The sequence below is a fragment of the Ovis aries genome, chromosome 23 (assembly GCF_016772045.2).
Source record: "Ovis aries strain OAR_USU_Benz2616 breed Rambouillet chromosome 23, ARS-UI_Ramb_v3.0, whole genome shotgun sequence".
Lineage (NCBI taxonomy): Eukaryota > Metazoa > Chordata > Mammalia > Artiodactyla > Bovidae > Ovis > Ovis aries.
In genome coordinates, this window is record NC_056076.1 from 61,039,653 (window position 1) to 61,063,020 (window position 23,368).

At 53.6% G+C, this 23,368-nt stretch overlaps 1 protein-coding gene across 4 annotated transcripts in view; it reads left to right on the forward strand.

Annotated features, from left to right (window-relative positions):
* TNFRSF11A (TNF receptor superfamily member 11a) overlaps positions 1-23,368 on the forward strand; it is a 65,146-nt gene that overhangs the window by 3,332 nt on the left and 38,446 nt on the right. The gene's annotated exons all lie outside the window — the stretch shown is intronic.

A 23,368-nucleotide genomic window follows, 5' to 3' on the forward strand; every position in this document is an offset into this window, starting at 1 on the left:
GGAACCAGGAAGGGTTTTGGAGGAGGACACTCCCGAGGCCATCTTTGAAGGACGGCTGGGAAATCAGGGGTCTGAGGCAGTTGGGGAAGAAAGCTCTCTGTTGGAGAAGTTGGCTCGAATGGTTTAGGCCTAAAGCAATCTTGCCAAGAAAAGAAAACCCACATGCTTTTATGACTTTATGGATACCAAATAGCGCTCTGTAAAGCTGGCTGAACTCAAGGAAGCCCGAGACAGACAGGGCAGTAAACAGTGTTTGAGATAACACTTGTGTGGCCCTCGTTGAGGTGGCAGGCAGTCTAATCAGGAACAGAGAGGTCGAGGGCCCTGGAAGGCCCATGGGGAGACCCCGAAGAGGAAATCCCCTGGGTGGGGCTGCAGGGCTCATGGGTGCCCGCCCTGGCCCAACAGTCTCCCCACCCCGCCAGCCCATCCTAGCGGGAAGACCTGGCCGTGTGCTCCTACTTTGTTTAGAGAGTCACAGACTCCGGGATCAGCGTCCTTTTCACTGGTTTTGTTGATCACAGATATTTCAAATGTCCCCCCACCCCCGCCCCGTTATTTCCTTCCCACCACTTCCCCCGAAAATGGCACATCTGTAGTCTGAACGTATTCTCTGTGTTGATAAGGAAATACGACTTTGCTTTTGCAGTTATCTACCAGAAATTCTTATGCCAGGAAAACTGAAACAATAAAGGTGTATCTTTGAAGGTCAGTAAATCAGTGTTTTATGAGGCCATGAAAAGGGGAGTTCCAAGTCAGGGCCTCCTTTGCAGAGAGTGCTGTTTGAAGAAGGAGCCACGAGAACTTTCTCTGCCAGCTCAGTATTAAATTCCCCCCATGCTGTTTTCCTATTTTTGAAGTGCGTGGGAAAAGAAGGTGGTGCGCTTTCCGCATGTGTGTCCAGAGGAGGCTGGCGGGCCCGTCTGGCTGTGGATGTGGGTCCGAATTCCGCCTGGAACGGTCCTCAGCTCTCCAAGTGACTCACGCCCCACGGCACCCACCCTCGGGCCAGGGAGGCTGGCGGACAGCCATGGCCTGTCTGCTGTCTGCCTGCAGAGTCCGGACCCTAGGCCGAAGGAGAAACAACACCCGACCCCACCTCAGTCACCCCCCGCCGTGGTGGGTGGGATTCCCCCCGACAGCTGATTTTCCTTCCCACCACCGATTCCTTCCCAGCCTTATGTGTCCCTCCGGCTGCCATCTGGGAGCTTAGACTTTCAGTCATGTCAGAGTCTTTGTGACCCCATGGGCTGTAGCCCGCCAGGCTCCTCTGTCGATGGGATTCTCCAGGCAAGAGCACTGGAGTGGGGTGCCACTTCCCGGCCCAGGAATGGAACCCGCGTCTCCTGTCTCCTACCCTGGAGTGGGTTGCCTTGCCCTCCTGCAGGGGATCTTCCCCACCCAGGGGCTGGAACCACGTCTCCTGTGTCCTGCAGGTGGATTCTTGACCACTAGCGCCACCTGGGAAGCTCCAAGCACCGAGCTGCCTCGTGGGACCCACTGCTAGAAACAGATTAAACTCAGCTCCTTCCGCCCCAAACCCAACCTCTGAGCCTGAAAAAACCCAGAGTGAGACGGTGGACTTAGGCAGAACAGAAGAGCGGCTGGGTCTGACTTCTCAGTGAGCTCGTGCAGTTTGGCACTGAGCGGGCGGCCCGGCCCACCGGTATCTCTGCCCTCCATCCGCGGGTGCTGTCGGTCTGTTTCCTGGCGGGGTCCCGGCCTGCCGGCTCCCCAACCCTCCCCCTCCCTGGCCCTGCTGAGCCAAGGCAGCCCCGTCAGCATTTAGGCGCTCGCCTGCGTGGATGTGTGCTCAGGACCCACATGTCCTCGTCCTGTGGGCCAGTGGTGACCTCCAGCCTCAGGTTTCCGTGGGCTGCCATGTTCAGGGTAAGAAAGAAGACTGTGTGTGTTGAACGTGTTCATTTAGCTCAACAAAAGGAGTGCCTCCTCCCAGTGGGACGCCAGGGAGAGCAGGCCCAGCCCTGGTCTCCCGGCACCCCTCAGTCGAGCAGATGGGACCTGTGCATCCCCGGAGCGCGCTCAGAGTGCGGTGCGCGCCCAGGGCAAGAGGGCCTTCACCTGCTTGGAAGCGTTGGGGGAATGGCCTCACTTTCTTGCCGTGCGCCTGTGCACGTCTAAGGCGCGGAAAGAGGGCAAGGGGGCGGCCTGGGCGGGGGTGCGAGGCTGGTGGGCGCCCTGCCTGGCGGTGGGAGGGCCAGGGGGGATAGCAGGGGTGGACGGAGTCCAGTGTTTGGGATGACGACAGAGGGCCATGTTCCCAGGCTGCGAGGGCAGGTGGCGAAAGGGAGGCCGAGAAGGGCTTTATGTGCAAGTAGCCTAGGTTTTACCCCCGGTGTGGTGTGCTGGGGAGGGACCCGCGGTCAGATCTGCAGGTTGTGGGGAGCAGCGCCATGGGGAAGGGGGTGGGTCCCCAGGGGGCGGGAAGGAGGCCCCGGCCGCTGCTCTGGGGAGGAACTTGGAGAAGCTTGAATGGGGTCAGAAAGGTGGGGAGAGAAAGGAGGCAAGTGCAGGGCGCCCTGAGCTGTGCCAGGTGCCGAAGACACGGGGCAGAGGATGTGGTTGGACCTATTATTAAAAAAAAAAAAAGATAGATGTCAGGACAACACAGCTGACCATTTTCGTGATACTTTTGCACAGTTTATTAAGGAAACTGCTTAGTCCAAATCCAAATCAAATCAGTTTCAGTTTCAAGTAAAGGAATTTTCCCCCTAAACAATAAAGAAGAACGCAGTGTAGGATATGGAATCCCATTTGCTTCGGATTGTCATACTGGGAAGCAAAATTCCTTAGAGCCCTTAGAGGTAAAAACAAGCTGAGGGCCCCAAGGCACTGCAGGAAATTTGTGTGCCTTGGAATTCAGAGCCATTTCCTGGCCTAAAGGTGTCTTTGAATCAGAGGGTCAGGATGTAGGCAGAGTTTGAAAACTCAGGACTCGAGAGATAAGCGGCCGTTGGTCCCCTGAGTCCATCATCAGGGCTGGCGTGACCTACCCCGTGGTCTTCCCTCCGTGCCCTCAGCGCACCCGCCCCCAGCCCAAGCCGTGTTTACCCTGGACAGCAGCTGGGCAGAGCTCTTTCTCCTGCAGGAGGCCCCTTTTCCTGATGGATGTCAGTGCCTCAGCTGAGTGTTTCCCTTCCGCTCTGCCTGCCCCCTCTGCGCCTCTACCCCCAAAAGCCCTGGCCTCACAGGTGACACAGAGGCCCTCCTGGCACAGGCAAAGGCAGAGAGCTGCCAGGTCCCCAAGTGGCAGGAAGAACCATCGGCAAAAAAAACGACCCTTTGGGTTCATTGGAATAATAATAACTCATGACATTTCCTGTTCAGTGTTCAGAGTACAAGAGCCACTTCCTCCAGCCACCAGAAATTTGAAGACTTTCCATGAAAAATGAGGAAGAAAAACTTTTTAACATGTTGTGAACGTGATGGTTAAACCTGGGAGGCGGGAAGAGAACACGGGTTCTGTCACACAAGTCCTGTCTGCGCCACGGCCTCTGCCAGCTCCGTTCTCCTTACTTCCCCCAAATAGGAAGTGAGCCTTTTTTCTGAGGTTCTGACTCTAAAAACACTTGCTCCTCTCTGCAGCGTGCATGCTCAGTCCGTTAGTCGTGTCCTATGCCTTGCGACCGCGTGGATTGTAGCCCGCCAGGCTCCTCTCTCCGTGGGATTCTCCAGGCAGGAACACTGGAGTGGGTTTCCATGCCCTCCCCCAGGGGATCTTCCTGGTCCCAGGACTGAACCCGAGCCTGTTATGTCTCCCGCATTGGCAGGCAGGCTCTTGACCACTGGCACCGCCTCACTGAAAACTGTTCTTAAGTAGCACAGACAGCTGCCAAGCGCCTCTCCAGTTGAAAACTGTCAGGCTCTCGGTTTTGCACCCAGGGTAGAAAAGCAGCATCGTGTCTGAAACGCTCGTGTTAACGGAGCCCCTGGTCCCTGTTTCAAGCCTCGTGGGGACGGACCACATCTGCCCTGGCTCGGCCGCACACCCTTCAACAGTCCTCAGTGGCCGGAAGGTCCCTGTGGCCCTGAGTCCAGTGCTGCCTCACCGCTCCACCCGGCTCCTCGCACTTGCTCTGTCTGGGGGTGAAGCGCCGCCGGCCACTGTCTCTGTGTTCCCGTCTCTCTCTTTGAAGACCGTCAGCCACTGCTTCCTCTTCCTCAAGTTATTCCTGCGACTTCCTTTAACCTCTCTGTCAGCTTCTTTCCTTTCAATTCTCGGGATCCTGGCTTTGCAGTTCCAGGAGGTGCTCTGGAAAACAGACCTCCCCTCTGCACCTGAGCTGGGGCGCTGAGACTGCCCCCCGCCTGCGTCTCTCACAGTTAAGTGGGTCAACAGCTGCCCGGAGGGTCGAGCCAGGAGCCTCGGATGTGCAGGGCAGGACAGGGGCCAAGGACGCCTCTGGGCCTGGACGGACGTGATGCTGAGGGCAGAGCCAAGCGGGAGAAAACCAAGGCCTGGCTGGTGTCTGAGCCCGGAGCCGGCCAGGTCGGGGCGGGTGGGCCTCAGCCCCGGGGAGGGCGCGGCGTGGGCCCTGGGAGCTGAGGAATGCACGTCCCCAGGCCCCGACATCAGACGCCCTGCAGGTGGGACCCTCCATCGGTGTCACCCCCTCCGCAGGGGGTTCTGGAGCATGCTGGAGTTCCAGACCTGCTGCTTTAGACGTCAGACTCCACGGAACGATTGTGAGCTCAGAGCTAAACGAGTATGGCCTGATGACTGTCTTAAACGCACCTGCCACCTGTCGAAGCCCTCCCGCCTGCCCGGCACGTGTTAGGTGCTGCAGACGTCTAATCCCCACTCCAGCTCGCCGGGAAGACAGGACTCACGCCTGGGGCCCTGTGAGCGCGGCCGTCACCCTGCAGGGAAGCCGCTTCTGCAGTCGCTGCGTGACAGGCAGGGCGCAGACAGGGAGCGCTCCAGGCCTGGGGCGTGCAGAGAGAGAAGCAGGCTCCTCAGGGCTTGGGGAGGCAGCACCGCCGGTCTGCATCTGTGGGACTCGCTCAAGGAGGTTCATCTGCGGAGGGCGCTCTGTTGTCGACCGTCACCAAGCAGAAGGGGAAAGGCTGTGACTTTAAGGCTGGGTTTAGGCGGGCACCCTGGGCAGCCTCAGCTCAGGGCCCATGTGCGGGTCGCTCCCTGACTCAGGAGGAAAAGAAATGTGATAGGCTGAGTCACCGCTGCCACTTCCCGACGCGAGGGCATCTCTGACTGTGGGCAGTCCTCGGGCGCCGGGAGGAAGCTGTCCTGTCCCCGCTGGGCCAGGCGCTCCAGCTCTGCCCTGCGTTTGTCAGGACGTCCCGGGCGTGTTCATCCCCTTCTGCTGCGCCCCCGGACTCTGTCCTCCGTGTTGGGGGCTGGGGGAGGGGCCCTTCTGAGGAGCTTAGGTTTTCCTTGTTCCAGTCGGGGTCCCTGTGCCCAGGTCACCGAGGTCCTATTTATGTGTCTGGTTACAGATGACCAAGGCACCAGATGGTGGGATGGCATCGCCGACTCCATGGACATGAACTTAGGCAAACTCCGGGAGCTCGTGAGGGACAGGGATGCCTGGCGCGCTGCAGGCCATGGGGTTGCAAAGAGTCGGACACAACTGAGCGACTGAACGACAGCCAGCACCCCAGAATGGGCAGCTCGTCGTCGTAACTGCGTGGGGCCGCCCTCGGGACACGGGATGCGGGAGTGATGGGCGCCCGCTGCTCTGCGCCCGCGCGGGGAGCCCAGGGCGTCCCGGGGGCCTCCGTGTGAGAGCCCTCTCCCGCCGGCAGCGGGAGCGGCCGCGCGTGGGCCAGGCGGGCCTGCCTTCCGTCCACGTTCGAGAGCGAATCCGAGCCCAGGAAAGGATTCCCGATCTTGGTCTGGCCTCCCGTTCCCCCCAGGGTGTCTCTATCGCTGCCCCCGGTTGGCGGAGCCCTTCCGAGCCCGTGCTGGGGAGCGTGAATCTGATTCAGAACTCGTAGGAAACCATTACAGTTTTCTGTAAGGGGAAGTTGTAAGATCGCAATCAGCCCTTCAGGAAATATTATTCATAATTTACCGAGAATGTGAGCATTTGCTGCGTGCCTGGCACTGTGCCACTCTGCTTATCACGCACGGTCTGAGTGGGCCACCTTGTCTCTTGGTGAGGAAGAAGGGAGACAGGGAAGATGAGGAAAGGAGAGCGTCGAGCGCGGTGCCCGGCAAGCAAGGACCAGCTCTGCCCTCTCGCCCGCTCTCGCCCCCTCGCACCGCGCGGCGCGTGCACGGCGGTGGGCGGGGCGGGGCTCGGGGTCCCTCCTGCGGATGGAGACGACGGTGCAGAGCCTGGCAGGGCCCTCGGGCGCTTCCTCTGGCTCTCGGGCCTTGATGCCATCTCTGACCTTGCTCCTCCAAGACCATCACTTGGGACTTGTTAGAAAACCCGCATCTTTACGAGAGGTCCAGGTGGCTCGCTTGCGCAGTGAGGGCTGAGAAGCGCTGGTCTCTGAACAGTGTAGGCGAGTCAGATTCTCGTACCTGGCACCGTGCAGAGCTCAGAGGTATTGAGTAATCCTGGGTGGTTGAGTTCGTCTGTTTTGTTTTGTTTTTTTAAGTGGAGCTCAGTTGTGGCTGAGACTAGAGAAGGTGGAGCTCAACTGTGTTCAGGAAAGAAAGGAAGAGGGACGAGTTCAGCCAAGTCCAGGAATGGCCCTGGACATGGGCTCTCAGTCTTGAAAAGCGAGGCAGATGAATGCTGTGGAGCGTGGCAGTGACTGTACCAGAGCGGGGCCGTGGTGCTCCCCTCCCAGCCGCCGAGACGCGGAGGGTCTCCCCTCGGCGGCTCCCCAGGGCCCGGGGTCCGGCGCGGGTTTCCTCCTTCCTTGAACCTGAAATCGAGCCGAAGTCCTAGGATGTGAGCCCACAAGGTCGCTGGAGGCTGTGAGATGAGTCGGGGGGTTAGGGCCTCATGGCTCAGCGGCCCCGGACAGGCTCTCCAGGAGAGGCGGGCCGTGCGCCCGGCAGGGGGGTACGGCTGGCGATGGAGGGTCGGCCGGGGGCAGGGAGGGCGCAGCAAAGCGGGGGGTCAGGGTTGACCCAGGGGCGGGAGGGCTCGCCAGAGTGGCATGGGGGGTCTGCGACCCCCGGGGTCGCAAAGACAAGCAGTGCGCTCACTGAAGGTCCTGAGCAGGGCGTGACCCCGAAAGTGACGTGGGGGGCAGGCAAGTGGGGGAGGTGGGGAGCGTGCGGTCGACTGGGAAGAGGAGGAACACGGAAGCCCACCTTAGACCTGGGGGAGAACGGGGGCACGGGAGGCTGGTGCGTGTATGGCTGGGTTCACTGTTCACCCCAGACTCTCACACCATTGGTCATCGGCTGTACCCCACTACAAAAGGGAAAGTTAAAAGAAGCAAAACCGCCGGTGATCCTCAGCGGGATTGCGGGAGGAGACAGTCCGGGTGGCTGAGAGCTTCCAGCACGGGGGCTGAGGAGTCCAGGTGTGAGACCTTCCCTTAAAGGACAGTGGCCCGAGTGGGCAGTTCACTGATCAGCCTCGCCTACCCGGGCCGAGGGTGGAGCAGGATCGCAAGGCTGGAAGGCCGAGGCGAGGGGCCGCGGTGCGCTTCTGGCCTTGGTCCTGGGCAGGGCTGCTGGGGAAATGGCAGGAGTGGATGCGGGCGGGCCGGGGCAGGTGTGGGGGCCTGGGGAGCCCTGAGGGGCCTTCGTCTCAGTCTGACCCATCTCTGACCTTGCCGGTCGACACCCAGCAGTGTTGGCATCACCCGAGAGCCTGTTAGAAGTGCAGACCCCACCCCAGACCCACCCACTGAGGGGCGCCTTTGAATCCATTTTCCAGGTGACGCTGTGCGCATTTAAGCAGCAGGCCGGGGAGCTCCCCTGGCGGTCCAGTGGGGACTTCACCTGCCCGTGCACGCGGTGCAGGCTGACCCCTGGTCAGGGGGCTAAGATCCCGCACCCTGTGGCGGAAAACGCAAAACGGAAGGCAGAGACCACATTGCAACAAGCTCAAAAAACACTTTAAAATCTGTCCACATAAAAAAAAAAAAGGTAAAACAGGAATTATTTTTTAAAAAGGAAGCAGGCCAGGGCAGTCTAGCCCCTTCCCTGACCCCTTTGGGAGCTAAAGGCCTTATTAGCCAGGTGCACTCCCACCATGGGCTTCCCTGGCGGCTCAGCTGGTAAAGAATCCGCCTGCAATGTGGGAGACCCAGGTTCGACCCCTGGTTCAGGAAGATCCCCTGCAGAAGGGAGTGGCTACCACTCCAGTGCTCCTTCTGGGAGAATCCCTTGGACAGAGGCTGCAGTCCATGCGGTCACAAAGAGTCAGACGTGACTGAGGACTGACACGTCACTTCCCTCGAAGAGCAGGGTGGAGCCGCGCCCGGCCCTGGGCGCCCAGCAGAGCAGAGCAGCGCTGAGCAGCACAGGGGTCAGTAACGGCTACTGCAGGGAAGAGGGGAAAGGAGCTCTCCTCTCAAATGAATAAAAGTTAAAACAAAAAATTCAAGAATGGCAAAGAAAAAAAAACCCCTCCACACTGGGAGGATAAAGGGGGCATTCACAGGAGCCTGGGCGTGAGGACAAGTCACGGTCCTGGTCGCGCTGTTTAGGAAACAGCCCTTCCCGCTGTCTCAGGTAGCGCACAGCTGCACACTTGCTTCGCCCCTCATCTCCCAGAAGACAAAGACACTTGCAATTAAAGTTTTGAAACGCAAGGTTATTTCTTCATTTTCCCTCGGGCCATATGTTTTCTAGGAGCAGAGATAATACATGCATTGTGAGCAGAGTAAGAGAGATGAGCAGAAATCAATAGACCTTTGATATGCTCTTGTCTGAATAAGACTTTTTTTTTAAATGAGCTTATCTGGAATCGAGGTGATGGGGAAAGAAATGCTGATGAGGCCTAAAAGCCAACTTTCGAGACAGCTCATGAAGTTGCCTGTGCTGCCTGCTAGGTCGAAATGGTGACTATGCCAAGACTTCTGAAAGGCCACTGTTACTCTACATTTTTCCGGGGTTTTTTTCCCCCAATTAAATTTGACCTGAGTCAGATTTTTGTTTCTGTGTGCAGTATCTATTTTTTAAAAATCTCATAGCAAAATGGTTAAGATAGTAAATTTTGTTATGAGTACTTTATCTCGTTTAAACTTTAAAATTAAAAAAACCTTATGACAAATTATTTCCTCCCTGATGATAAAAACAGCATGAAGTGCTCATTATTTAAAGTGTTGCGTCCACTGTGAACCTGCAGTCAGCGTCACAGAGCCCTGAAGCTGCAGGGACGTCTTAACTCAGGATGTGGATAAATCACGCCACCAGTTGTGAGAGTTTAGACTTGACCTGACTTGTTCCCTCACTTCATGCAGGTCTCCACTCAAAAGTCACCTTGTCAGTGAGGCTCCCCTCATAATTCCATCACCTTGTCCTGTTTTATTTTTTGCATCGTGATCATTCCAGCCAGATTCCATTACATGTTTGCTTCCTGTCATTCTCCTCCCAAGGACTATCAGCAAGGACTCTCTCTGGCTAACATCTACCGTGTCCACAAAACTTAAAATTGTCTCTGGCACATAGGGTGTGTTCACTTAACATTTGGGGAGTAAATGAATGCAATTTTAATTCATTCCATTTTTAGGTTGTAAACTGGCCAAGCACGTCTTACTTAAATGCTAAACCTCCTTGATTATTTTCTGGAGAACCATGCAGTGATACTGTTTAGACTGGGAAAGTTTTTCTACAATAGGAAGATCAAGGATTTCTTTCAAGATGGAGAAAATGAATCCAAGGGTCCTACAGCCCTATGGTAACCATCCTGGTCCTATATAAAGAGTCAGTGCTGTTGACAGCTAAGTCTAGTCCTGTGCACAAGTCTGGGCAAAATGAAATCACCCCATAAGAATGGATAAAGGACTTGGGCAGACATTTCTCTAAAAGTGGCCGATAGGCGCATAAAATAGAGACTCAGCGTCACTCGTCGTTAGGGAAATGCAGCCACAGGCACGCGGAGTGGCCGGCGGCTAAGGTTCGGTGCTCCCGATGCAGGGGTTCCAGGTTCGGTCCCTGGTCAGGGAACTAGATCCCGAATGCCGCAACTGACAGCTGGTGCTGCAGATACCCAAGTTAATTAATTTTAAAAAGCCACACTCGTTAGGATCACTATTACCAAAAGAAAGGAAAAATAACAAGTGTTGCCAAAGACAGGGAGAAATTGGAAGCCTCATGCGTTTCTGGTGAGAGTGCTAGTCGCTCCGTCGAGTCCATCTCCGTTTTGACCCCGTGGACTGTAGCCCTGCGGGCCCCTCAGTCCAAGGAGTTCTCCAGGCAAGAACACTGGAGTGGGTGCCACTCCCTCCTCCAGGGGTCTCCCCGACCCAGGGATTGAAGCCTGTGTTTCCTGCGCTGCAGGCAGATTCTCTACCAGCTGAGCCACCGGGGAAGCTCCGGTGCGTTTCCGGTGGGAATGGATTAAGGCGGTGCAGCAACCACGGGGGGATGTCTGGTGGCTCCTCAAAGAGCTGAACGCAGAGTGACTGCGTGACTCCGGCGTGGACTCCGGAGAACTGGAAACGAGCCCCCGCAGCTTCTTGCGCGCCAGTATTCACTGCCGCTCACAGCAGCCCCGTTCACAGCAGGCGGGCGGCGGCAGCAGCCCACACGTCCACCCGCAGACGGACGGCTAAGCAAGCAGACGCGTTCACGCAGCGGGGCGTCGTTCTGCCGTCAGGAGGAGCGAAGCTCCCACTGCGCAACAACGTGGACGAACCTTGAGACCATGCCGAGCGAGATAAGCCAGACGCAGAGACAAGCCCTGCACGACCCCACTTTCTCGGGGCGCCTAGAACAGTCAGGCTCACAGAGACGGGAGGCAGAAAGAGGCTGCCAGGTGCTGGAGGAAGTACGGCACTGTTCTGGAACTCCAGGGTTCCCAGACAGCGCCAGGAGTTACTGTGTAGTGCTTAAGAGAGTTTCTGTCTGGGGTGATAAGAATGTTCTGGTGAGGCCTTAGTGATGGTTGTACGACATCATGAGTCTAATTAACGCCACTAACCGTATACACTAAGAAACGGCTCAGATGGCAAATTATGTGTATATATACATGCTTTTAAAAACATATACATAAAATTTTTACTTTTCAAAGGGCTGACGTGAAAGAGCCAAATTCAGTGTTTCCAGATGGAGACAGCCCTTTCTCCCCTCCCTTAAAAAGAGTCTCTTTCTCTGCCCCCCTCCACGACCGAGATTCCCTGCCTCATGCGCTCACACCTGCTCTTGGCCTGGCCGTTCCGTCCCTGAGACGCTGGTCGTCCCCCCATCGGACACTGTGCATTGTCAGAAGGAGCCTGTGCCTTCTTCTCCGCCTTTCTCACGCCACCACTCTCTGCAGTATGCTTCGAGTGTGAGCTGCTCAGGCGTGTCTGACTCTTTGTGCCCCCTTGGATGGCAGCCCACCAGGCTCCTCCATCCATGAGATTCTCCAGGCCAGAATACTGGAGTGGGTTGCCTCTTCCTCCTCCAGGGGATCTTCCCGACCCAGGGACCAAACCCTTGTCTCTTGCACTGGCAGGCAGATTCTTTACCATCTGAGCCACCAGGGAAGCCCCAGGGTGCTGCTAAAAAGGCCCCCTTGCTTCCACAGCTGCTACGTCCTCCCGGTCCACTCCCTGGCCCCCCAGCCCCGGGGCCCACACCCCTTAGGGTCTCCCTCCTCCTCTCCTCCTCCTGCCCAAACATCCTTGGCTCCTCTGCCCCTCGCCCCTGCCCCCCAGCCTTGGAGTCCTCCTGCTGAGATCCCTTTCCCTGTATCCCAGGCCGAGTGCCCTCCCCTTCCTGTTCCTGTGACCAGTGAGGGCTGCGTCCAGGCACTTCCTGGAACTTGATCTTCGGCAGACCAGGCCCTGTGCCATTGCAGGGTCCCCACCTGCTAGTTTTCTCTCCTTGGTGCCTGTGGGGTCTGGCGCTACATGCTTTGAGACGGTGGGATGGGCCCACGGCCTTGTCCTACACAAGCCTGTCCCTTGCTCGGGCACGTGAGAGCCCAGGAAAGGTGTCCTTGAAGGTGTGATGATAGCAGTGCTTTTTAAGAGATGGGTGCTTTCTGTCATTAAACCCTAAACCAAGCTGAAATTCGCCTTCCGGTCATACCACATGAAAAGTCACTTTACAAGGTAAGGCAGATGACTCAGGCAGAGAAGTGACTGGCCTTGCTCTGCTGTCTGCGAGTGAAGAGGTCAGCTCCCAACCCCTTTATGGGGAGTGGTCTGTATGGGGAGGGGGTGGACTCCTATTAGTGGTTTTCAGTGAGCCTAGTAGTTGACCAGCCCTGATGAATGCTTTCAAGCTGGAGTTTTGAATACTCTTTACCGCTGGAAACACATTCATAAAACGCATTTTAGAATGTCCTAAATCCCTCAGTAGCAGCTCAGTTATTAATACATTATCAATAGTAGACACGATATCATCCTTTTCTTCACCTTCTTTTCAAACTAGACACATCTTTTCATGTTGTACCAATCAGAGAATAGTTGAGCCTCAATTTTAGCAGCAGAATTTTTTTTTTTCAAGAGTCGTATGTAAAATATGTTTCTGTAAAGGCGACTCTGGCCTCCCTGGTGACCCTTCGGTAAAGAATCCACCTGCCAGTTCAGGAGACGTGGGTTCAGTCCCCAAGCTGGGAATATCCCTTGGAGAAGGGAGTGACTACACACTCCCGTCTTCTTGCCTGGGAAATCCCCTGGACAGAGGAGCCTGGAGGGCACAGGGTCTCAAAGAGTCGGACACCACTTAGCCACTAAACGACAACAGCAAAGGGAACTGGAGTATTCTAGACGTCAGGGAGCTTTCTGCTTGAACCCCCTGATTCTCTGTGTTGCTTCACGACTTGGACCATGCACCTGGCTTGTATAGTGCGGGGTCTTCACACAACTCAGTGGTCTTCCAGGGAGTGCTTAGGGTGATCTGTTGGGGTGCACGGTTCAGTTCAGTCGCTCAGTTCAGTCGTGGCCGACTCTTGGCAACCCAATGGACTGCAGCACGCCAGGCCTCCCTGTCCACCACCAACTCCCTGAGTTTACGCAAACTCACGTCCATCGAGTCAGTGATGCCATCCAACCATCTCATCCTCTGTCGTCCCCTTCTCTCCCGCCTTCAATCTTTCCCAGCATCAGGGTCTTTTCAAATGAGTCAGCTCTTCACATCAGGGGGCCCAAGCACTGGGGTGCACAGGAGATCCCCAAAGGCTGCCTGTTTATTTTCTTCATCTCTTTCATCGGTAACATGCCATCTTCATAGGTGCCTGTGTAATGTTCTGAAGTATGAAATGTGAGGCTTGGGTTTGTGCAAAGAGAAAGTGTGAGTTTTCCTCTGTAAACCGTCAGCTTGAAGTGCTGTTTGTTGGGTTTTTTAAAGTGGAAACGTCTAGCAGGGCGTTTGGACATCCCTCGATTCTGTCCTGGTTGACAGCAATCCCTGCAGGATCTCGCAGCCCCTTTCTCAGCAGAAGCTTGGAGTCAGCTCACCCTGCACCCAGCTCCCACCGCCGTCACTGACTGAAGCCCCAGACAGAAACCACCGCAGTGACTCTGGCCTCCCGCCACGATCTCAGGCCCATGAGAAAGCACTGCTTTATGTGAAGTCAAACAGGCTTTTAAAAAATGAACCTTTTCAATTAAAAACATGTTTTTTTCTGGGAATTCCCTGGCTGTCCAGTGGTTAGGGCTCTGCACCTCCCACTGCAGGGGGCGCAAGTTCGAGTCCTAGTGAGGGAACTAAGGTCCTGCATGTCTTGCAAAGAGGCCAAAAAAACCCCCCCGTTTCCCAGTCACCAGAAACACTCTGATGTCAGCTTTTGTGATCACAGGCAGGTTAAAACTTAACAGGAAAGGGCTTCTGGATGTTCCTGCAAATCCCTACCCTTCTGCACCCTCTTTACTTTTTCTGCCAACACTCCATCCCCTCCGTTCCCCCATCAGGGCATGATCTGATAGAAGGAACCCAGGCTCCCTGATTCCACCCAGGGGCGCGGTTTACCCTCCCTTCAGCGGCCGCCAGCCAGGGTGCGCAGTCACTGACAGTAACTGCCCCACCTCAGTCCCCCAGCGACTGGCTGGAAAGGTCCTTGGCCTCAGCGGGAGGAAGCACAGGCTTCGTTCTCACTTGCCGTTGCTGCCTTGCCAGGCTTCCCCGTGGCTCAGTTGGTAAAGAGTCTGCCTGCAGCATAGGAGACCTGGGTTCAATCCCTGGGTCTGGAAGGCCCCCCGGAGAAGGGAATGGCCACCCACTCCAGCATTCTGGCCTGGGGAAGTCCCAGGGACAGAGGAGCCTGGCAGGCTACAGTCTGCGGGGTCGCAAAGAGCCAGACATGACTGAGCAGCTGAACCAGCACACGGCTGCCTCATTTGCACAAATTGCCCCATCGCGCCCTCACTGTGCACAAGCTGCCCCACCGCGTCTTCACTGCGATTCGCCCCGTTTTACAGGCGAGGAGACAGCGACTCAGAAGTGGCCTATCCCCACTGGTCCTCAGGTTGTAGGAAAGCAGACAGCCTTATTAAAGAAATGTAGACCGGCCTGGACGTTCGGTCCTGAGAGCTGCCCTGGAGGGAAGAGCCGGAACGGGAAGCCCGCCCCGCCCTTCCTGGCCGGCGCAGCCACCTGGCCAGGCGGCGCCTCTGTCCTCACCGGCGCCCTGGTACCACTGCCCGTCCTTCTCAGGGGCTCTCCCCGCCCGAGCCTCTGCTCTGCTAACTCCTTACATTCTGGCTCCTCAGACTCGACTTCAGCTAGTGTCTCGTTTCTCTGTGGAAACCTGCCTTATCTGATCGGCAAGCTTAAAATGACTCCTATGCGTCCACTCCCAGGTCGGAACTGTTAACCAAGAAGTCTGATGGTGGATGCTTTCTCTCCGGTAACAGACATATAACTGTGCCATATTCGAGAATATAAAGCTGGATCAAAGAGAGGAGGGGCTGGAAGCTTCTAGAGAAAAGGGGATAAGAAAGGGACCAAACTGAAGAGGTCCCCCAGAACATCTCAGTTTCAAGGGTCTGTGTTTGGACTCACCAATTGAAATGTTTAGAGCGGAAGACTTAGGCCTTGCCTCTGGCCTGACTTCCCAGCCAGCGGAGCGAAGAAGTGGACAAGAAGGCGCCTTTGTCTGCAGGTCTGTGGCTGAGCCTCTTCTGTGTTTGCTGTCTACTGGTCTCTGAAGACGAAAAGCTTCTCTCCGAAAGGCTTCAGAGGAAAAAAATTCCCTGGCATGAAATCCTCATAGTAAAGCCATTTTCTTGATGTTCTGGGGAACGGGGCTCTCTAGTAGTTGATTTCTGGGTGAGAGCACTTTCAATTTTGACTTTCTTTAAGGATATTTTTCCCAAGGGCTGTAAGACTGTTGCGCGGCCTTTTCACATTCAGTAGTTCCCTCTGTTAAGAAAAACCACCTCTTTCAGTTCGACTGTAACAATCAGAAATGTGATATGATCTTTGCTTAATTTACAGCCAGATTCTCGAGTACAGTCATGGACGAGATTTTACAAAGTAAAACCTGTGGAAAATCCCTCATTTGTTCCTCTAGGTTGAGTGCTTTTCTTCTTGACTTGACAGAAGGAGCCGAGCTTCTTTCTGTTTTGTTACATGTCAGCATGAATTTTCAGTAGAGCAGAAAAGTAATTTTAGGATTCATAATGCCTTTTGGTACAATTGGGTTGGTTTAACTGCACGAAAAATAAATATTTAAGTCAATCTTCCCTGAAGGATTCCAAATACAGATCCTCCAATGTCTGCCACTCTGCTCAGAGAAATGTTTTGTTTCTTCAGCTTGGAGTTTTTCAGGATTAGACCCAACACGGCATTGCATTGGGAAACAAATCCAATAACTCCACAGAGCTTTTAAAGACAATTTTGATTTATAATTTATTATCTCCCAAAGCCTTGCATAGACTGTAGACATGCTTATTCCAGAAGAGTCTGTCAGCCATTAAAATTAAATACCAGCTTGTATGCCCTGAAACAAAAATCGACATGACTCAAAACACAGAAGAAAGTGAGGCAGCGGATGGCCAATACGTTAGGTGTTTGTCTTAACTTCTTTTTTAATTTTAATTTTAACTTCTTTTTTTTAAGACTGTCCAAGGAATGTATATGGGCAGGGGAGAAGAAAGGGGGAAACAGAAAAGGTATTTGCTGTAAACAGACCCTAGGGTTCCTTCTCGGAGAAGGCGATGGCGCCCCACTCCAGTCCTCTTGTCTGGAAAATCCCATGGACGGAGGAGCCTGGTGGGCTACAGTTCAAGGGGGCGCTAAGAGTCAGACTCGACTGAGTGACTTCCTTTCACTTCACTTTCGTGCATTGGAGAAGGAAATGGCCACCCACTCCAGTGTTCTTGGCTGGAGATTCCCAGGGGCGGCGGAGCCTGGTGGGCTGCCATCTCTGGGGTTGCACAGAGTCGGACACGGCTGACGCGACTCAGCAGCAGCAGCAGCAGTGTTCCGTCTGCGCTCAGGAGCTGTCTGTTAAAAAGCAGAAGTTAGTCGATGTAAACTCTGCAGGCCAGATGTTACTTTTGTAGTTTATTAAGACCTGTAGTAGGGCCCTGTCAGCACATAAGTGGTTTTTACAAGACTTCTAAGTACCCTGAATCAAAGCGTATTCCCCAAAACACAAGTGCTGCACTGGACCTGAGGCTGGATTTATGTGACCACCCCTTTTATTCCATAAATAGTTTAGAAGTCGCTCTGCTTTATTTGTTTAATGAAAACAAGGAGGGGTCAAAAGCCCTGTTGCTTTAGAGGGAAACAAGTCGATTCTGAAGGCAAATGAGATAAAATGTAGATAACTAGACGTCTGTACTGCTCAAGTTACCAAAGGCCTCCTGTCACTCCGTTTTGGGCAAAGAGAGGAGACTGGAGGTGGTTGAGAAAATCACCCCATTTACTGAAAACCTGCAGCCTTATGCTGAATCCCGGCTCCCACTGCTCGCCACCCCCACCCCCTACCCCCATTCCCTGGGAGACTGCTTCTGAAATACTTAACCAGGAGCGTGTTTTCATCTAATTCCTGCCTTCCGAGGACTACTACCAATGATGAGAGCTGCCATCTTTGGTTCCAGGGGAAGATTGTTTTCTGGTCGCTGTGTCTGACTCTTTGCGACCCCATGGACTGCAGCACGCCAGGCTCCCCTGTCCTTCCCTGTCTCCCTGAGCTTGCTCAAACTCAGGTCCATTGAGTTGGTGGTGCTGTCTAGCCATGTCATCCCTTGCCGCTTCCTTCTCCGTCTGCCTTCATTCTTTCCCAGCATCAGGGTCTTTCCCACTGAGTCCACTCCAATCAGGTGGCCAAAGTACTGGAGCTTCAGCATCAGGCCCACATTCTGAGCAGTGGGAGGAAAGGGCCCAAGGACCAGAAGGAGCTTGAGAGGCCTGAGGGCTCTCCCAGTGCTGGTGAGATGAGGGATGTCAGAACTAGAACCCAAAGGAAAAAGGAGGGGTTGGACTGGGAGGGGCTGAGGGCATCCACTCATTCACACCAGAAATGCCCTTCTGTGGATGTGGGCCATCAGTACAGAGGCTCGTATCCAAAAGATCCAGCTCTGGCTCACCGGAAACCAAGCCAAAGAAGGTGGGATTTGGGGACGTGGGAGCAGGGAGGCCAGAGGCAGAGCTGGCCTGGCCTGCAGCATCAAGGGACAGGTCCCCAGGGGGTCAGCAAGAGCAACAGGCCAGGGCGTCCAGGGTCTAGATTTCCCACTGGTTACAAACGCGGGGACTGCAGGGCAGAGGGAGAGCCGAGGGGTCCCGGACACAGAGCGTGGGATCGGAGTGAGAACAGCACAGAATGAAGCGAGTTTTACGTGCTGTGTGAGCCCCAGGGAGCCGCAAATCCTCAACTAAGAAGGTGCATCCTAGAGCTGCAAGTGGAGGAAAAGAAGCAGAGCTTCTTGGAGGCAAAGAGCAAAGAGCAAGGGTCAAGTCAGTTCAGTGGCTCAGTCGTGTCCGACTCAGTGTGTCCCCGTGGACGGCGGCACCCCAGGCCTGCCTGTCCATCTCCAACTCCTGGAGCTTACCCAAACCCATGTCCGTTGAGGCAGTGATGTCATCCAACCATCTCATCCTCTGTCATCCCCTTCTCCAGCCCTCAGTCTTTCCCAGCGTTAGGGTCTTTTCCAATGAGTCAGTTCTTCCATCAGGTGGCCCAGGTATTGGAGTTTCAGTTTCAGCATCAGTCCTTCCAATGAATATTCAGGACTGATCTCCTTCAGAACGGACTGGTTGGATCTCCTTGCAGTCCAAGGGACTCTCAACAGTCTTCTCCAACACTGCTGGGGTCCAGCCCCGGTGGATCCAGGGAATTCGAAGGGTGGACGGAGTCAGCGAGGAAAAAACTTATTTATTTATTAATATAAGATTAAATTAGATTAGGAAGAAATAGTGTAGTAGGAAAATTAAGTGGAGAAAGAGGGCTGAATAACTTGGATTACGTGGAAGACCAATAAAATTCCAGACAAGGAATTTGCACCATCTACGACGTTGGGCCACCAACGCTTGAATATCTAAGGGTGCCTCGCCTTAGGCTCCCTTTTGCGCGGGTCTTAACAGCCAGGGCAAGTAAGTAGACTTGGCGAGCCTCCGCCCCCCAGATGGGAATTCAGCCTGAAATTAAAGTAAAGAAGAGAGGGAGGGAGAGGGAGAAGAGGAGAGAGAGACACGGGGGAAACCAGTCCAGCGACTGGCTCCGTCCTCTGTTGTTCAGAAGGCCGTTTATACTTTTGATAAAACATGGAGATCAATGGGTAACACAAAGTTATGCAGCGTTAGCAGTCCAGACTCTTATCAAAACCAGGCTTTTCTCTCTGCATACCTAATTGTATACACAAGTCTTAGGTGATTTATATCATCTTCTGGCCAAAAGGGCCAATTAACATTTTACAGCCTTTTTTCTGATAAGGGTTTGTCAACCAGAAGACTTATTTGTGTTGATCTTCCCAAAGTCTGGTGCCATTCTCAGAAAGCACTAAATAAAGTTACATTCTTACATAGCAAGGACACAAGAGGAGTGCAGTGATATATAACAAAGAGAAAAGTAATTAACTCAAAAGTCTAGTGTTGCTAACATCAAAACTACTATATATCTTTTTCCATATCCCGTTTACATTGATTAAGATCCTCCCAGGTGCCTAAAAGATAAAGAATATGGAGGCCTGGCAGCAGTCATTGAGTCAACAGTGAAAACCCTCTACCAATATAATTTTTAACTCTTTAGAAAAGGCTCTGTATCTTTAAGATGCTTTTAAGCTTTGTGCCTCTCGAAGTTGAGGGGCTGTAAGCAATTCACAAGCTGTAAGAGGTCGGGGGAACCTGTTAGGCAAGCTAGAGAGTCATCAGAGGGGGTTTAACTGAAACATCCCTTTCAAATGCAGAAGGCTAAAGCCCTGAGTTGACTTTTTCCAGAGAATATTAGAAGAGTGGAAAAGCAGGCAGATTCTTATTTTGGGGGGGGGGGGTGGATGCTCAGGAAATTCCAGGGGGACCCCTGAAGTCTGATCACGACCTTGCGTATGTCAACTTCCTTCCTCATGACCTTGTCACTGGCGGGATTCCTCACACTGGCTTCAGGCACAACACCAAAATTCAAAAGCATCAATTCTTCGGTGCTCAGCTTTCTTCACAGGCCACTCTCACATCCACACATGACCACTGGAAAAACCATAGCCTTGACTAGACGGACTTTTGTTGGCAAAGTAATGTCTCTGCTTTGTAATATGCTGTCTAGGTTGGTCATAGCTTTTCTTTCAAGGAGCAAGTGTCTTTTAATTTTATGGCTACAGTCACCATCTCCAGTGATTTTGGAGCCCAAGCAAATACAGTCTGTCACTGTTTCCATTGTTTCCCATCTATTTCCCATGAAGTGATGGGACCAGATGCCATGATCTTAGTTTTCTGAATGTTGAGCTTTAAGCCAACTTTTTCACTCTCCTCTTTCCCTTTCATCAAGAGGCTCTTTAGTTCTTCACTTTCTGCCATAAGGGTGGTGTCATCTGCATATCTGAGGTTATTGATATTTCTCCTGGCAATCTTGATTCCAGCTTGTGCTTCCTCCAGCCCAGCGTTTCTCATGATGTACTCTGCATAGAAGTTAAATAAGCAGTGTTGACATGCTCCTTTCCCGATTTGGAACCAGTCTGTTGTTCCATGTCCAGTTCTAACTGGACCTGCTACAGATTTCTCAGGAGACAGGTCAGGTGGTCTGGTATTCCCATGTCTTGAAGAATTTTCCACAGTTTGTTGTGATCCACACAGTCAAAGGCTTTGGCATAGTCAATAAAACAGAAGTAGATGTTTTTCTGGAACTCTCTTGCTTTTTTGATGATGCAACAGATGTTGGCAATTTGATCTCTGGTTCCTCTGCCTTTTCTAAATCCAGCTTGAACATCTGGAAGTTCACAGTTCACGTACTGTTGAAGCCTGGCTTGGAGAATTTTAAGCTTTACTTTGCTAGTGAGATGAGTGCAATTGTGCGGTAGTTTGAGTATTCTTTGGCATTGCCTTTCTTTGGGATCAGAATGAAAACTGACCTTTTCCAGTCCTGTGGCCACTGCTGAGTGTTCCAATTTTGCTGGCATATTGAGTGCAGCACGTTCACAGCATCATCCTTTAGGATAAGAAATAGCTCAGCTGGAATTCCGTCACCTCCACTAGCAAGGGAGGAAAAAAAGAACAAGGAAGGGAAAAACAACAACGACCACGTGTATCTGGTCTTCTCCGGAAGGTGCGGGCCTCCTCAAGAGAGGTTTCTAGATTCTTTTTATTTGCCCTCAAAGCACGTTTCCTTGGGGCTTCCCTGGTGGCTCAGATGGTAAAGAACCCGCCTGCAATGCGGGAGACCAGGGTTCGATCCCTCGGTCGGGAAGATCCCCTGGAGAAGGGATAGGCTACCCACTCCAGTATTCTTGCCTGGAGAACCTCATGGACAGAAGAGCCTGGTGGGCTACAGTCCTTGGGGTCGTAAAGACTCAGACATCACAGAGAGACTCACACACACATGTATTTCGTTAACCATATCTATGTACGTATGTTGCCTTATAAGTTGTATGTTGATTGTCATTTTGAAAGTTTGAAGGTGTGCTGCAAAGTGTCTAATGTAACTCAGGAATGAAGCAGGGATCAGTCTAAGTTCTACCTTAAATTAGATTAATACCAAAACTGTCTGCCTCACCACAGTCAGTTTTCCCAGTAGCAGAATTACTGATGTAACTTGAAAGATCGGTAATCCTATAGCATGTGAAACAAACATGTCAGTTCTCAGTGATGAAGATATTCTGGAATTAGGCAGCAGTGCTGGTTGCATACCTTTTTGAATATACAAAAAAAAAAAAAAAAAGAAGCCCACTGAATCATAACCTTTGAAAGGGGAAATTTCATGGTATGTGAATTATCTCTCAGCACTTTAAAAAGAAGACATGTCCAGGTGTAAAGTCACAATTAGCTTAGGAGACAGAGATAAATATTGAGGAATAGTCTGTGAAAATCTGTTTAAGAGTTAGGACATCTGGTCACCTCTGGAATCACAGCTTCCCTGTTTTTGCCAGGGTTACACTCTTGGGCTAGAGGGCGAATGGACGGAATGAATCACAGCCGTGCGCCTAAACATGTAAACAAACTGTCCACATATTCGGGCGGCTGATGCTTACCAGAGGCCAGGGTTTGGAGCCCAGCGCCCAGCCCACAGTGGCAAGTGACAGAGCTTCCGGCTGCTGCTTCAGGAGGAGCCCTTTTAGCAAATTCCCCTAAAAAGAACCTGTGTACATGACCCAGACAAAGCCGGCGCCTGTCTTACAGAGGCGTGCAGTTTTCTTACCGGTCAGAAGCAATCGGCCTTGATCATCTGAAATACAGTCCAACCGCAGCTTTCTCCGGCTTGCTTTGTCATCACCATCGCAGGGGCGCTCACATACCATCAGGCTTAAACAGACCCTTCCTGTGAAACAGAATTTGCCTTGACCGCGTCCAGCTTCACCGTTTGCCTCTGCGCGTGTCTCCTCTCTGTGCACACGTTGCTGTGCAGAGGCAGAGACACGGGCTCCTGTAAAAACAGGGAAAGACCCCAGAGAGCAGAGGCGGGGCGGTTTCTGTTAGGTCATATTTCCCAGTGTCCACAGGGCTCACTGACGGATCCTGTGAGCCTGTCCCGTGGTGGATGCTTGGGGAACGTCGGTCCCTTAACCCGGGTCCACGGAGATGTCAGACGGCCTAGGAACCAAGTCCAGATACAGCCTTCCCGGCAGCCTGGCTCCAGAAACACGTTCGACGCTCTCATTGACCTCAGAGGAACTGTCCCTGGCCGCAGCCCCCCGGAAGCTCTTTGCCTGGCCCGGGGGAGGTCGGAGAGGCCCTTACTGGCTGCGTCCTGCACGCCCTACTTACTCTTTTCTTAATTTTTACTTTTTGGCCATGCCTCATGGCGTGTGGGATCTTTGTTTCCTGACCGGGGATTGAACCCGGCCCCCTGCGTTGGACGCACAGTTTTCACCACCGGACCACCAGGGAGGTCCCTCTTTTCCGGTTTTAAATTTATTTTTGGCTGTGCTGGGTCTTCGTTGCGGCACGGGTTTTCTCTACTCGCAGCCCGCAGAGGCTGCCCCAACTGCGGTTCACCGGGCTCTCTTGCGGAGCGCAGGCTCCGCGTGCGGCTTTGGGAGTCGCGGTTCCCGGCTCTAAAGCGCAGGCTCAGTCGCTCTGGTTCACGGACTCAGCTGCTCCGCGGCATGTGGATCTTCCCAGACCGGGGATCGAACCTGTGTCGCCGGCGTTGGGAGGAGGTTCTTCACCGCTGAGCTGCCCGGGAGCCCCGGCTGATCTCTGCCCTGTGAGCTGGTGCTCACTCACAGCCCTGAGGACACCCCCAGACCCCCGTGCACGCAGGGAGGGCCCGCTGCCCCCTTGCAGCCCACCCTGGAGAGCGGAAGCCCCTGGAGGGCAAGGTGGTGACTGCGGACCCCCAGCCCAGCAAGGCCCTGCCCCTCGGTGTGTGCACGCGCCGTCTGTGCCGCTGACCTCGGGCTTCCGCGTCTCCCTTGGGTCTGTTACTCAACTGCCTGCCTGTCAACAGGGGTGTGTGTTGTTTTTCTCTAGCAGAGACAGCTGATAAGGGAAAGAGCTTTACTGTGGCAAACTGATAAGAATCTGAGTGAATGCAGGGTACTTGGCCTTTGTTTTGCTTTGCTTAGATGAGCAAATGTGGAAATTATTATTGGTGTTAGAATCATGTTAGAATCCGAGTTCAAAAAGCTGAAGCGGCACATGGATATCCCCTGAGCCGGTGGGCCGCGGTGCTCCAGGCTCCAGGTCACAGGCTCCCTATAACCCCTTGCTGTCCCACTT